The 13361-nt window shown below is 35.6% G+C and overlaps 1 non-coding gene across 1 annotated transcript; it reads left to right on the forward strand.

Moving 5' to 3' along the window:
• Positions 1 to 295: 295 nt before the first annotated feature.
• Trnar-acg (transfer RNA arginine (anticodon ACG)) lies at positions 296 to 368 on the forward strand. The gene has a single exon. It is a non-coding gene; the product is annotated as a tRNA-Arg (tRNA).
• The last annotated feature ends 12993 nt before the right edge of the window (positions 369 to 13361 follow it).

Genomic DNA, 13361 nt, shown 5'->3' on the forward strand with positions numbered 1-13361 from the left:
TTTTTTTGAGATTTTAGTAAAAAAATGGAATCGGATGTCAAATTTCACACAAGGTGTCATACTTCAACCGAGGTAGAGTTAGAGTTCAAGGTTCTTGGTCATGGAGAAGTTAATGTCATCGGAATCCAAGACGGCGATCTTCTGCTCGGTCATTAACCCGCTTCTCCGCTCCTACACCCTTGACCCTGCCGCCTGACAGACCAATATACACTACTCTTAATAGTATTGTGCGAAGTAGGCATTATATTAAAATAATTTCAATTATATATCCAGTAAAGTTTAACTCAATATCGAAGGCCCTGTGGCGCAATGGATAACGCGTCTGACTACGGATCAGAAGATTCCAGGTTCGAATCCTGGCAGGGTCGAGTCGTAAGATCTTTTTGAAGTACCTTGTCACTAGATATGTCTACTAAACATATTTTTGCTGCAAGAATTTGACTCAGCCCTCCAAGTCACTCTTCTTTTTGAAATTTCATCGTCGTCAAAGGGACCTTCTAAAATTTAGAGTAAATTTATTTAATAATCTGAAACAAAAATATTAAAAGATGGCGGATAAACCGACTCCTGGCAGATGTCCTACTTTACCCACTTCTAAAGGGAAAGTTGATGTCAGCCATGTTAGCAATTGGTAAAAAAAAAAAAAAAAAAAAAAAAAAACATTTGATAGGTGTATAAAGTTTAATGCAAGAAGTTAATTTATTACTTTAAAATAATTCTCAAAAAAACCTTGAAAGTGTCATTATGAAGCTAATATAAAATATAATAAATATAATACAGAAATTTTAACAGAATACAAGCCTGGAATCAGCGTTAAAATTCATAATTCCAAAATACTTGGCTATTTAGATGGGAAAGAAAGTTGGGTGTATATTGAATTTTAATTATTTTACTTTCATGGCTATTTTATTGCGTTATTTTACTCAGCTACAGATAGAATAAAATAGCACAATGATGAGGCTTGTTGTAAATAGTTCTCCTCTATCTGTTATTTAAAGCACATATTCCTCATCAAAGAAAATAATTTCCGCGATATTGATTCTCAGTGCGAGAAAGTTTTTAGATAAATATTTTTTTGTAGTTCTTGCTACCGGTTGCGTGTTGGTTGAAGGCTAACTTGTATAGTAAAAAATAAGGTTTAAATTCCTTGTAGTGTATTAATACGTTTAATTTTTTTTAATAATAACATTTTATATTAATAAATTTCTAGGTTACCCAAATTGGACAGCGATAAGCAATAGTGTACTAACTGCCGATATCATGAACTGAGTTAATAATTTATTTGGGAATAATTGTTATAATATATTGTAAGTAATTATTGTTTAAAAAAACTGTATAAGTTACAGTCATTTTATTAATTTTAATTATCACTAAAACACAGATTGCTGAATGAAATCAAGATTTAAAAACAAATATTGTGTTTTGATACATATATCACTGATGTAAATTGCCTTAACATTTACTGTGAAGTTAGCAATATAAAGTATATTCATTGAGGCATTTAGATTTTGGAAGTCATTAAAGTGAATTGAAGCAAAAACCAAGATCATGCTGCTATGTTTTAGACAGTGTTGTTAAAAGTACTCGGAAAAAGTAATTGGGCTCAATTACAATTACTGTGGTGATAATGTAACTAATTACAAGTAAAATTCACTTTATATAGAAGTAATCAGTAAAATTACAATTACAATTACAATTACTTTCCGCTACCATTTTAAAACTGACCTACGCTTCAATTTTTTTTACACTTTGTTACATTAATAAACATACATATATGTTTTGTTAAAAAAAGATTTCATGTAATGATTAAATTTATTATCTTTAATTAAATGAATAATATTTGAGTACAAACTTGCTTGAATAACATCAAAAGACTTCATACAAGTAGCTACCTGTAATAAAAGTAACACACTTTAAATTTTGGAATTGACCTTACGAAACAATTGCATTTTAAAGTTCTTATCAGATAGATTCCCTCTCTTGATGGCAAAAACATCTTTACCAACACTAAAAAGACGCTCAACGGGAGCACTTGACGGTAGCGATGTGTTAAATTTTAAAAATGCAGATTTTAGGATAGGGTAATGTTGGAGACACTGCAAGTCACTATGGATCTTCATTTTTGATCATAGATGTTGTGCATACGATCGTAGCACTACAAGCGTAAAATTATAAACTTTACTAATACAAAAGTGTATGATCTTCTTGTTCTTAATTGTATTCATTATACGTTCCGAGAATAAAAGTAACGGCAAGTAAATATAAAGTATCGATTACCTTAATGTATCGATTACAATTAATGTTATGTATTCCGATTACAAGTACGAATTACATTTTTTAAATGTAATTCGTTACAAGTATAAATTACTTGAAAAGTAATCGTTACAAGTAATCCGATTACTTGTAATTCGTTACTTAACAACACTGGTTTTAGAACACATGCGCCTAGTATCCAGTAAGGAACCCGGACAACTGCTTTCTTTGGACAAGGGAGGGGGAGGAAAATATGGAGGGGGGGGGATGATACTCCTTGTTGTGTATTTAGAAAATGGTGTGTTTCTTTAGTAGTATATTATAGGGGCTACTAGATCAGGCGCCAGGCGGTGGATTGAAGATTGTCGGTCCGCCATCTTGGATTGTGACGTCACGGCGGCCATCTTGGATTGTGACGTCACGGCGGCCATCTTGGACGAGCGTAACATGACAATGTGCGTAACGTGACACTTTTTCGTGCGTGCAGCCGGCGTAACAGGACACAGCGTAACGGGACACATCGTAACGGGACATAACGTAGGGGGACAAGTATATCACGGCGGCCATCTTGGATCCGCCATCTTGGATCCGCCATTTTGGATGACGTCATTGTGTGTTCTAGAAAATTCCGGTGATGTGTTTTCTGCCATTTTGAATGATGACGTCACCATTGCAATTTTCGTTACGGCCGCCATCTTTAACTTTTTTATTTATTATCCGATTTTAATGAATTTTTTTTTAATTTAAAAAAATTAAATAATATAAATTTAATAAAATATTTATAAAAAATATACATTTACGACACAGAGTTTGGAGTCCTCGGTTCGAACCCGACGAATGCAAAAAAATAAAAATGGCGACCGATCCTTCCCCTGTGGCGGGGTGCTGGCAGACTGACCCCCACCACTTATGTCAATGCACATATACCATCAGGTAGTATGACGTCATGTCCGCCATCTTGAAAATCCGTAATTTTTATGCTAGAGATGCGGAAAAAAATTTAAAAATCATTAAAAAAAATCAACCTAATTAAATAATAAAAAAATCCTTAAAACCACCGTTGCACTTTTCGTGATGGCCGCCATCTTGTCTTCGTCCGCTGGAGATCACCATCTTGTTTTCGTCCGCTAGAGTGTGCTGTTACCATGTTAGAATAATTTTCTGTTCACCATACCTTTGTCCTCAACTGTTGACCTTGAACTTTGACCTTGACCTTGAAATTTGACCATGACCTTGAACTTTGACCTTGACTTTGAAATTTGACTTTGACCTTGAAATTTGACCTTGACCTTGATATTTGACCTTGACCTTGACCTTGAAATTTGACTTTGACCTTGAAATTTGACTTTGTCCTTGTCGACCATCATGGATCCGACATTTTATGTTCAGTACATGCTACCAGGAGCGACCACCTGCTGGAGTACACCATCTTGTGCGTGTACTCGTATTATAGAGTACATTTCCATCTGGTTAATTTTATTCTAACCCGCTACAGTGCAGTAATCATTTATTACTGTGACACACGCCATCTTGAAATTTGGACGCCATCTTGAATATCCGTAATTTTAATGCTAGAGATTCGGGAAAAAGTTCAAAATTCATTAAATAATTCACTCATTAAAGTAATGATTGATTAGATCGATTCCCGTCCTTGGTTCGACCCCTGACCGATACCAAACAACTTTAATTTTAAAAAATACCACAAAAGCGACAGGTTTGAGAGAATAAAAACACAGCAAGTTCTTTTAAAAAATACTTTTATTACATACATACTACACTACTACAAGTACATAAAAAACACAAAGTACTAAAGTCTTGTGGATTCCTCGATTCAAACAGTCTTCTTATTGTACGGACTAAGCCTTTTACATGACTTTAAATGTCTATCCGATCCGTTCATCACCGCAGCCAGAGACGGACTGAAGGTCATATCACCAGGGTCCCACTTATATATTCTCATTTGCTGGTACAGCACACGAGTCAAAACAATAACCATGTTCATTATACTTCTCGGAGCATTTTTTATAATGAAGATGTAAGCTATCAAGACGTGAAATTAGTTTTTTGCACTTTTTGCACTGAAATTGTATTCTATTAACATTATTAGAACAACTGCTTCTTTCATGTCTGCGAGCATTTGAGGTAATAGTAAATGATGCGTCACAGTATTTGCACCGACAAAATGTACGCTTTTCATTAGTGGAAGAATCCATTGCTGACGATGAAACTTCGGATGATGGTGGTATCACATCTGTTGAAATCTCCTCCAATGTTGACGTCGTCGTTGCCAACGGGATTTGCACCTTCTCCATCGTAGCTGTCGTCAAGGTCCCCGTAGACGATGGTACAACCTCCGAGTTCGACGTTAAAGACAGTAAAGATGCCATCGAGGTCTCAAGACGGTAAAGATGCCATGAGGTCTCAAGAACAGCTAATTGACACGACTTATGCACCAGAAGAAACAAACTAGGTGATCCTTACACCGCCGACGTCAGTAACAAACTGAGCGTCCTGCTGTCTAGGACTCGCTTATATACATGCACCGTATGGAATAATACGCTAGTCAAATCAAGAACCATTTACAATAATATTAGAGTCAAATCTACAAATTAAAAAAGAGGTTCATTTGATCGAAAAAAAATTCGATCTCTCCAATATACGCCAGGCTCCAAGAGCTACAATTCACGTCATCAGATCCATCTACATTTTGCTCCTATGCTTCAATTGACCATTAGCTGCAAGTGCTCCAACAGCTCCATCAGCTCCAACACGTAATGTACGAAATGTACGCACAATACATGCAATTTACATGCAATAAATGTAATGATCACACAGTACACACAGGAAACGGAACGTACACACAGTACACACAGGAAACGAAACGTACACACAGTACACACAGGAAACGGAACGTACACACAGTACACACAGGAAACGAAACGTACACACAGTACACACAGGAAACGGAACGTATACACACAGTACACACAGGAAACGGAACGTACACACAGTACACACAGGAAAAGAAACGTACACACAGTACACACAGGAAACGGAACGTACACACAGTACACACACAGAAAACGGAAAGTATACACACAGTACACACAGGAAACTGAACGTACACACAGTACACACAGGAAACGGAACGTACACACAGTACACACAGGAAACAGAACGTACACACAGGAAACGAAACGTACACACAGTACACACAGGAAACGGAATGATCACACATACATTAGCGGAAACACACAGGCTTAGTTGGAAATCAGAATACAAGAAATAAAAACATTTAATTTTTACTTTCTATATTTAATTACTTCTCAACATTACACAAATACAAGTAAAAGAAGCCATTATTGTATGTAGCCAGCTTTCCTCAGTTCTTTGAGTATGAAGGATATTTCTTTGATGCACGAATAGTTTCCTGCACAAAGCGAGCCATGTAGAAGTCTTAGCCGGTCAACCAATATGTTTGGATCTTTCCATGATGTGAAATCAATCTCTTCTACCACCATCTTACTTGCTTGTTTATTATAAATACTGTTAATATCACAATCGTCCCAGTGATCATAATAAGCATTATCAGATTTATTTATTATAACACGACGTTTCCATCGTTTCGGTCTCAGGACATCGCCACATTCTTCGATCTTGTCAGCTCTAGGTGCTTCATCACAGTCTATGCCTTTGTCAACAGCCTCAGAGTCACTGTAACAATCACTGTAGAAGACATCCTCTTCACCCAGATTACCGTATGAATTCGCTATCGATGATGTCGAAGTGTCTTCATCGTCTTCACGCTTCCTTTTTAGGAGTCCATCATTTTTACAAAGAATGGAGGATCTACTGAATATAGGCTTGAATGTATTCTCACTTTTCACGGTGTTGTTACTGCCATTAGTTTCAGTCTCCCCGAAGCCATTAGCATCCTTCAATTTATGTTCTTCCTCACGATCGGGTGAGCTAATACCATCACGCTCAGGACAAGGAAAATTATTGTCATAATGCAGATCACTCTTCTTTAGTCTAGTGGATCCATCGGTGTCCTCTATGCCGTAAGTAGTCTTGACTTTACATGTTCTACCATGTCTTTTTAAGCTGTCAATTCGTGTTAACAACCTGCTACAACGATTACAGCTTAACATGTTGCGTAGTGGGTTTCTAGCACAATCATTCTTCTCATGACGTCTAGCATTCCTCCTCATGGCAAAATCCTTGCCACAGTATCTACAGCGGCTTCCTTCCGATTCAGCTGCAGATAACAAACCACGATCCATGGTAGCTTCTGTGACTAATGTTAGATACTGCACCACACCTTACCTCTATTCATAAAATATTTGAGGTTATGTACAAAGGCAGGCGGATGCTGAAAGCTCGTGGACCAAGGCTCATGAAGTGTTTTGATGTGCAGAGGGGTTAGTTAGAGTATCAACAGGGCTGACTGGTCATGCACACTCACAATAAACTATAAGAGTATTATTCAATGATTAAATAAAAAGGACAATTTCAGATAAATAATTTATTTTTTTATGTAAATTATTTTTTAAATCTCAACACCCTGACCATATTATATTATCACTAGTATTTTAAATTATTTCTTACATGATACTGATTTTATTATGTTTAAGTTTTATTTTATCTGGGGCCCCTTACAAAAACGAATAAATTTTTTTGTTTACTATTAAAACAAATTAATAATTACATGATGAATTCCTTACAAAACAAAAATTTTTGTTTGTTTATCAAAATATCTTTAGTCCATGTTACATTGTTTCGTTGCTTGTAAATTACATATTTTAAATAAGACTTTACATTGGTTCAAAAAAAATTCTTTAAGATAGAAGAGAAGACAAAGTTTGACGAGAAGTCCGATGAGGTTAAGTCCACGAAATTTTCACATTATGTAGAGTTGATAAAAAAAAAATGTTAGTAGTTCATGCCAAAAATAATGAAATAGTCGTCGGCTTTCCTGAATTAGGTGCGGTCACATCATTTTGCTTCCGGGCTGCCGGGGACAGGCCCCCAACACCACAGCACAAGTTGGTTCAAGTGTACCGCATGACCGGTATCGTGGATTACCGCGTGGCCGGTATCGTGGAACCGCTAATTAACATAAAATAACAAAGAATATTAACACGCCCGGTGTTACAAATATTACCCTACGTTATTGAGACATAAAACAACAAAACTTACCACTTAGTGCGGTTGTAGATGCTTAATGCATCTTGAAAACTTTAAATCACACAAGAACGAATTTTTGAGTTACTACATCATGGCGTCAAAGTGCTGGAAAAGACCGTTTGTGGTCAGTAAGTGCAAGACGAAGAAGGACATTGAACATGGCACTCGTAGAGAGTACTTTTTAGAAAATCAAAAGATCGATAATACATTAATTCTATTACAAAAAGATTGACTTATAATTTGATAAATATACCTTCACATATTTACCATAATAATTAAATTGTAAACACATTATTCATAATAGATTCAAAAAAAATACATTGGCACAATAAAAAAAACTTGATGTTCAAACATTTAAATTACACATAATTAAAATTATTACAACTTCGTTTAGAATTAACTTTGAAATATTTAAATAACATATTACCATTAACAAATACCAATATAGAACACTGAAAACGTGTGGAAACCAGTTCGCCCAAAAAAAAATTATAAATAAATAAGTTGAGCAAGTGCCACCAACATTACAACGGCACATACTCCCCCCCTCAAAGCAGACGCTACCGGGAGACAACAACAAACTACACCATATATCCCACAAAAAAAATTAAAACTAAATCCTTGACCACAAAAAAAAAACAAACCCATTACATACATATCATAATAAAAAAATTACAAACTATTCCACATTGGAGGATGAAGCTACGGGTATTAAGATGGTTCCCGAAGGGATAGGAGGTGAGGGATTAGAAGGGGTGGTCGAGATGGACCTAAACTTGAACCATAGAGTTATACATAGGATAAAAATGCAAAGAAAAACGAAGACTGACAAAATCAAAGCAATGACATTAAAATGAGAATTAGTTTCGACATACTGGTGAGGACGTAAAAGCTTAACAATGTCGTGGAATGGAGCACCACTAGGCTGAGAAATCAAAAGTTTGTTAATATCTTCCACAATTGAAGAATTGAAGGATACATTTGGTAACTTGGAAAATGTCAGCTGACTTAAATTGACATTAAATTTAGGTACATGTACAATAGGTAGAGACATATTAAAAGTGATAGAGGAACTGACTGAACCAAAGGTTTTAAAGAAAGGACTAACAATGTCACAATGAGATGCATTTCTGATGTAACCACTACCAGTTATTGAAATAGTGAAAGGTACAAAAGTCTCCTTAGTAGATTTACATAAAAAGGTTACATCAATGGAAAAATTCGTTGCAAACAACCAGAGTGTATTGGTCTTCTGAAAAAAAGGCAGATTTAAAGGTACAACTGATTTGTCACAAAACTCAAAATAAGGTTTTCCAAGAAAAATATTAAACTCACAACTGTTTATATGAGAATCAAAGAAAGGAAAGCTGGATGGACACAAAGTGATACTGTGTTTAACACAACCAGATAATAGGTTAGAATTAATAGATGCAAAAAGTTTTCTGTCTGGACTAATCAACAACACATCGTGAATCTTGAGTAATAGATAATGTTGCAATTTAGGGAAGAAGAAAGGAATAGCAAAAACTTTGTATGATTCGAAAGTACTATCCTTATTAGATAACGGCACATTGACAATGACTTTTAGTGAACAATTATAAATGACTGCCTGTACTGTGCTCAGACCATAAAACATATGAAGGTTTTCAAAAGTGACTGGTGCTAACATGTATAATGGTAATGAAATTAAATGTTGAATATTGTCCAACAAGGTAAGGAAAGTGTTAGGTGGTAACAAGATTGAACTTAATCTGCCGTGAACACTATTTTCGATAGACTGTCTCAAATCAGATAATTCTAAGCGGGCACTGGATAAAGATTCACTTATTCTAAACAAAAGTGTATTCAAATCAATTCTCAAATTCATTAGCATCATTTTGTCCCAAATCTCATGTAGTGAACTATTCAAAAGTTTATAAAATTCATTATGACTGGCCAAATAGTGTTTTGCTAGGTTACTCATCAATTTAGTGTTATTGAGAACTCTTTCTTCCAAACTGTTAACCACAAGAATATGGTGTAGGACATTGCCAGAAATTTCATCTTGGTTTTCTTCCACGGATTTTAAACGTCTTTCCAAAATGTCTAAATCATCACTGTCCAGAGTACCGAAAACAGTTTTCAAAATCTTGCCACCAAAATTAAAAATACCACGTTTTATTCTCCTTGAAGATTCTTGAGGTAACAATGAAGTTAAAGCAATTGTCTCTGATCTATAGGCCACAAAATTTTCCTTGAGTTGATGAATTACGAAGGCGAAGTTTTGATTCCAAGAGCTGTTTTCACTGAGAATGACATTGTTGACCTGAATTACCTTATTTAAATCTGATTCTAAGTCCTTGTTTGCATGTTCCAACTGAAGCAAATTGAAATTCAATACAATAGAATAAAAATTGTCTGAAAACAGAAGATCATCTTCCTTTTCAAAGAGAACACCAGTATGAGTTGTTGTTACCGTAATGTTAGCTGAAGTTAAGGTGAAGACACAGAGAAGAATACCAAGTGGTCCAAACATGGTGTATAGACATCAATCAACGGAGTGGACCAAGAGAGCGGACCGCTGCACTAAAACATAAAACATAAAGAACAAGTGCGGATAGCATAGCATTAGGACAAAAAATTCTAACATCCTCCTCTACCAATGATTCAAAATAGAAAACTATAAACAAATGAATACTTGAACATAACACTTCAAACTAGGAAAACCCTACAACCAAACTTACTTCCCCAAAACTAACATACAAATAATTAAGACTTGTCGCGCGACAACTTAAAACTAGGTACCATGGTTTTTTATATTTTTATTTTTTATGTGCACATACATGTTATTACATTACTTTTACCTTTCTTTTCTTAACTTTATTCATTTTCTTGTGTAGTTATGTATATTATGTATATAGATATAGTGATATAGTAATATAGGCCTATATTGATTTATTAAAAAAAAATTTTCTTGGGACTCAAAGACTAGGATCGGTGGGTGATCAGGCCACGATCGACTGAGCCAAAGGCCCAAACAAAACTGGGGTGCAATTTCCCCTAACTTACTGAAGACGATGAATGATATTTCTTTAAATGAGAAGTGTGGGCTCTGGTAACATAGGATCCAGTGTCTGGATCGCACAAACTTGCCGTAACTGGGGTTAGAAAACGCTGTATCTGGTAAGGACCTGACCAGCGAAACGATAACTTTGCCATTCTTTTATCTACTTTTTTACTGATTGGGTGTGCTCTGCACAAGACGAGATCACCTCGTCGAAAAGGATTATCAATTCTGTTCCTGTTATATTTGACTCTATATCTCTCATGAGAGCGCTTGAGATTTCTAAGGGCGGCTGCCCAAACTTCCTTTATGTTTTTTGGGTCATCTGGTAACAATTCATTTAAAGACCAAAGATTTGCTAATGGATTATTAGGAGTGAAAGTGAACATCAAATTATATGGTGTAGACTTATGTGATTCATGTCGTGAGTAATTAAAAGCCATCTGAAGCCAAACTAAATGTTTGTCCCAACTATTCTGATCTTCGGCATGAAAAGCGATTAACGCTGATCGGAGGTTTCGATTGAACCTTTCCGCATGCGAAGGTGGCGGATAGTACGGAGACAGACAAATGTGACGTATACCATGGGTGAAACACATATTCTTAAATACTTTAGAAGTGAATTGAGATCCGTTATCTGAAACAATTGAAACAGGTATACCAAAATTTTGAAAGATATTGGTTTGAAGAGCTTGTATTGTTGAGGGTGCATCAGCTTTCTTTAACGGGATCAACCAAACAAATTTTGAAAATGCATCTACACAAACTAGCAACATATTATTTCCTTTTCTACTTCTTGGTAATGGTCCCACAAAATCGATAAATAATTTCTGCATTGGTTTATCCGAAACTTCTGAAGACAACAAACCTAAATGTGTATTTTGAGCTGGCTTACTAAGGGCACAAAGTTGGCACTGCTTAACTCTCTCTGCAATTTCACCATACATGCCTTTCCAAACAAATTTTCTTCTGATAGCCTCAATTGTTTTATAGGTACCCAAATGTGCACCAATGGGTGATGAATGAAAATACTGGAAAACAACAGGTTTCAAGACTTGAGGTAACACAATACGTTTCTGATGATTTCGAATTCTAGAATATAAGACACCATTAGATAAAAAATAAGATTTTTGGGGTATTCCAGATTTTAAATTTTGAACAATCTTCCGTAATTCTTGATCCTCTTCTTGATGCAATTGAATGTTTTTGAATGTTAAAGGAAAATCTGTTAGAAGAACTTTACATTTGTTTTCCTCCAATGAGGGATTATGTTGTGTCTTATCAAACATACGTGAAAGAGCATCTGCAACAACATTTTGAGATCCTCGGATATGTTGAACTTTAAATTTTAGTGAAGAAATTCTCATTACCCAACGACCAATTTTGCCTAACTGGCGGGGATGTGCAAGAAGCCATGATAATGCCTGATTGTCCGTTTCTAAAAGAAATTCAGCATGTTCTAGATAGGGCCTAAACTTGTCAATACCGAAAACTACTGCCAAACATTCTAATTCATAAATTGATGATTTCTGTTCTTGCTGAGTGAGAGTTCTAGATGCGAAGGCTATAGGTTGTCTAACACCGTCAAATTCCTGGGCCAAAACGGCTCCTATTGCTGAACCAGATGCATCTGTTTGCAAAATGAAAGTTTTAGAAAAATCCGCCATACGAAGAACTGGTGGACTTATTATGTCTTGTTTTAATGATTCAAAAGCCTTTTGTTGGTCATCACCCCATTCAAACTTTGTGTTTTTCTTACGTAGCTTATTAAGTGGAATTGCCTTTTCCGCTAGGTTAGGAATGAATTTGCCAAAAAATTGTATCATACCAATAAAACGTGCAACACCTTTTACATCTCGTGGAGGAGGAAACTCTCTAATAGCTTTTGTTCGTTCAGGATCAATGGATATTCCACGTGAAGAAATTTTATGTCCTAAAAATGAGATTTCTTGTACTGCAAACTTAACTTTCTGTGGATTAACAGTAAGACCAGCTTTTTCAAGTCGAGACAGAACTTCCTTTATGTGTTGGAGATGGTCATCAAAATTTTCAGAGTAGATGACGAGATCGTCTAGATAATTATATACGAACTTGAATTTAACGTCATGAAAAATTTGGTCGAGTAAACGGGTGAGAACTTGTGCGCCTGTTGCAAGACCAAAGGGCACACGAGTGAACTGATATAGGTTCCATGGTACACAGAAACTTGTAATAGGTTTAGATTCATGTTTTAGAGGTATTTGGTGATAAGCTGAATTTAAGTCTATAGTAGTGAAGAATTTGGCCTTGGAAAACCAGTGAAAGGCTGAATGTAAATCTGGTAATGGAACTGATTCAATTTCGATTTTTTGATTCACACGGCGGAAATCAACTACCATGCGTTGTTTACCATTGGGTTTTGGTACTAAAAATGCAGGACTTGCATACTGAGAGGTAGATTGTTCAATTACTCCTTTATCTAACAATTGTTGTACCTCTTTTCGTAGAAGATTCATCTGGGGTGGTGCTAAACGATAAGGATGACTTTTAACGTATCCATTGTCATGGAGTTTAATTTCATACTCGAGAAGATTTGTAAGTCCCAAATCAGAAGTGAGAACTTTAGGAAATTTTTCACACAAATTTTTGATTGCATTACGTTGATGCTCAGGTAGATGACTCAAAGAATCAGAATTTTCATCAGAACTTTGTTTAACACTAATTTCAGCAAGGCTATTATCCAACTGGGATACACCTACAAAAGAAACTTTGAGGTTAGGTTGAAATTTAAAGAAAATATGTTTCTCCTGCATATCAAGAATAAGACCGGATTTTGTCATGAAGTCAGCGCCGAGGATGAAGTCTAAACCAACATTTTTTGAAACTAAACAAGGGAACA

This window comes from Bacillus rossius, chromosome 1 (assembly GCF_032445375.1).
Source record: "Bacillus rossius redtenbacheri isolate Brsri chromosome 1, Brsri_v3, whole genome shotgun sequence".
Lineage (NCBI taxonomy): Eukaryota > Metazoa > Arthropoda > Insecta > Phasmatodea > Bacillidae > Bacillus > Bacillus rossius.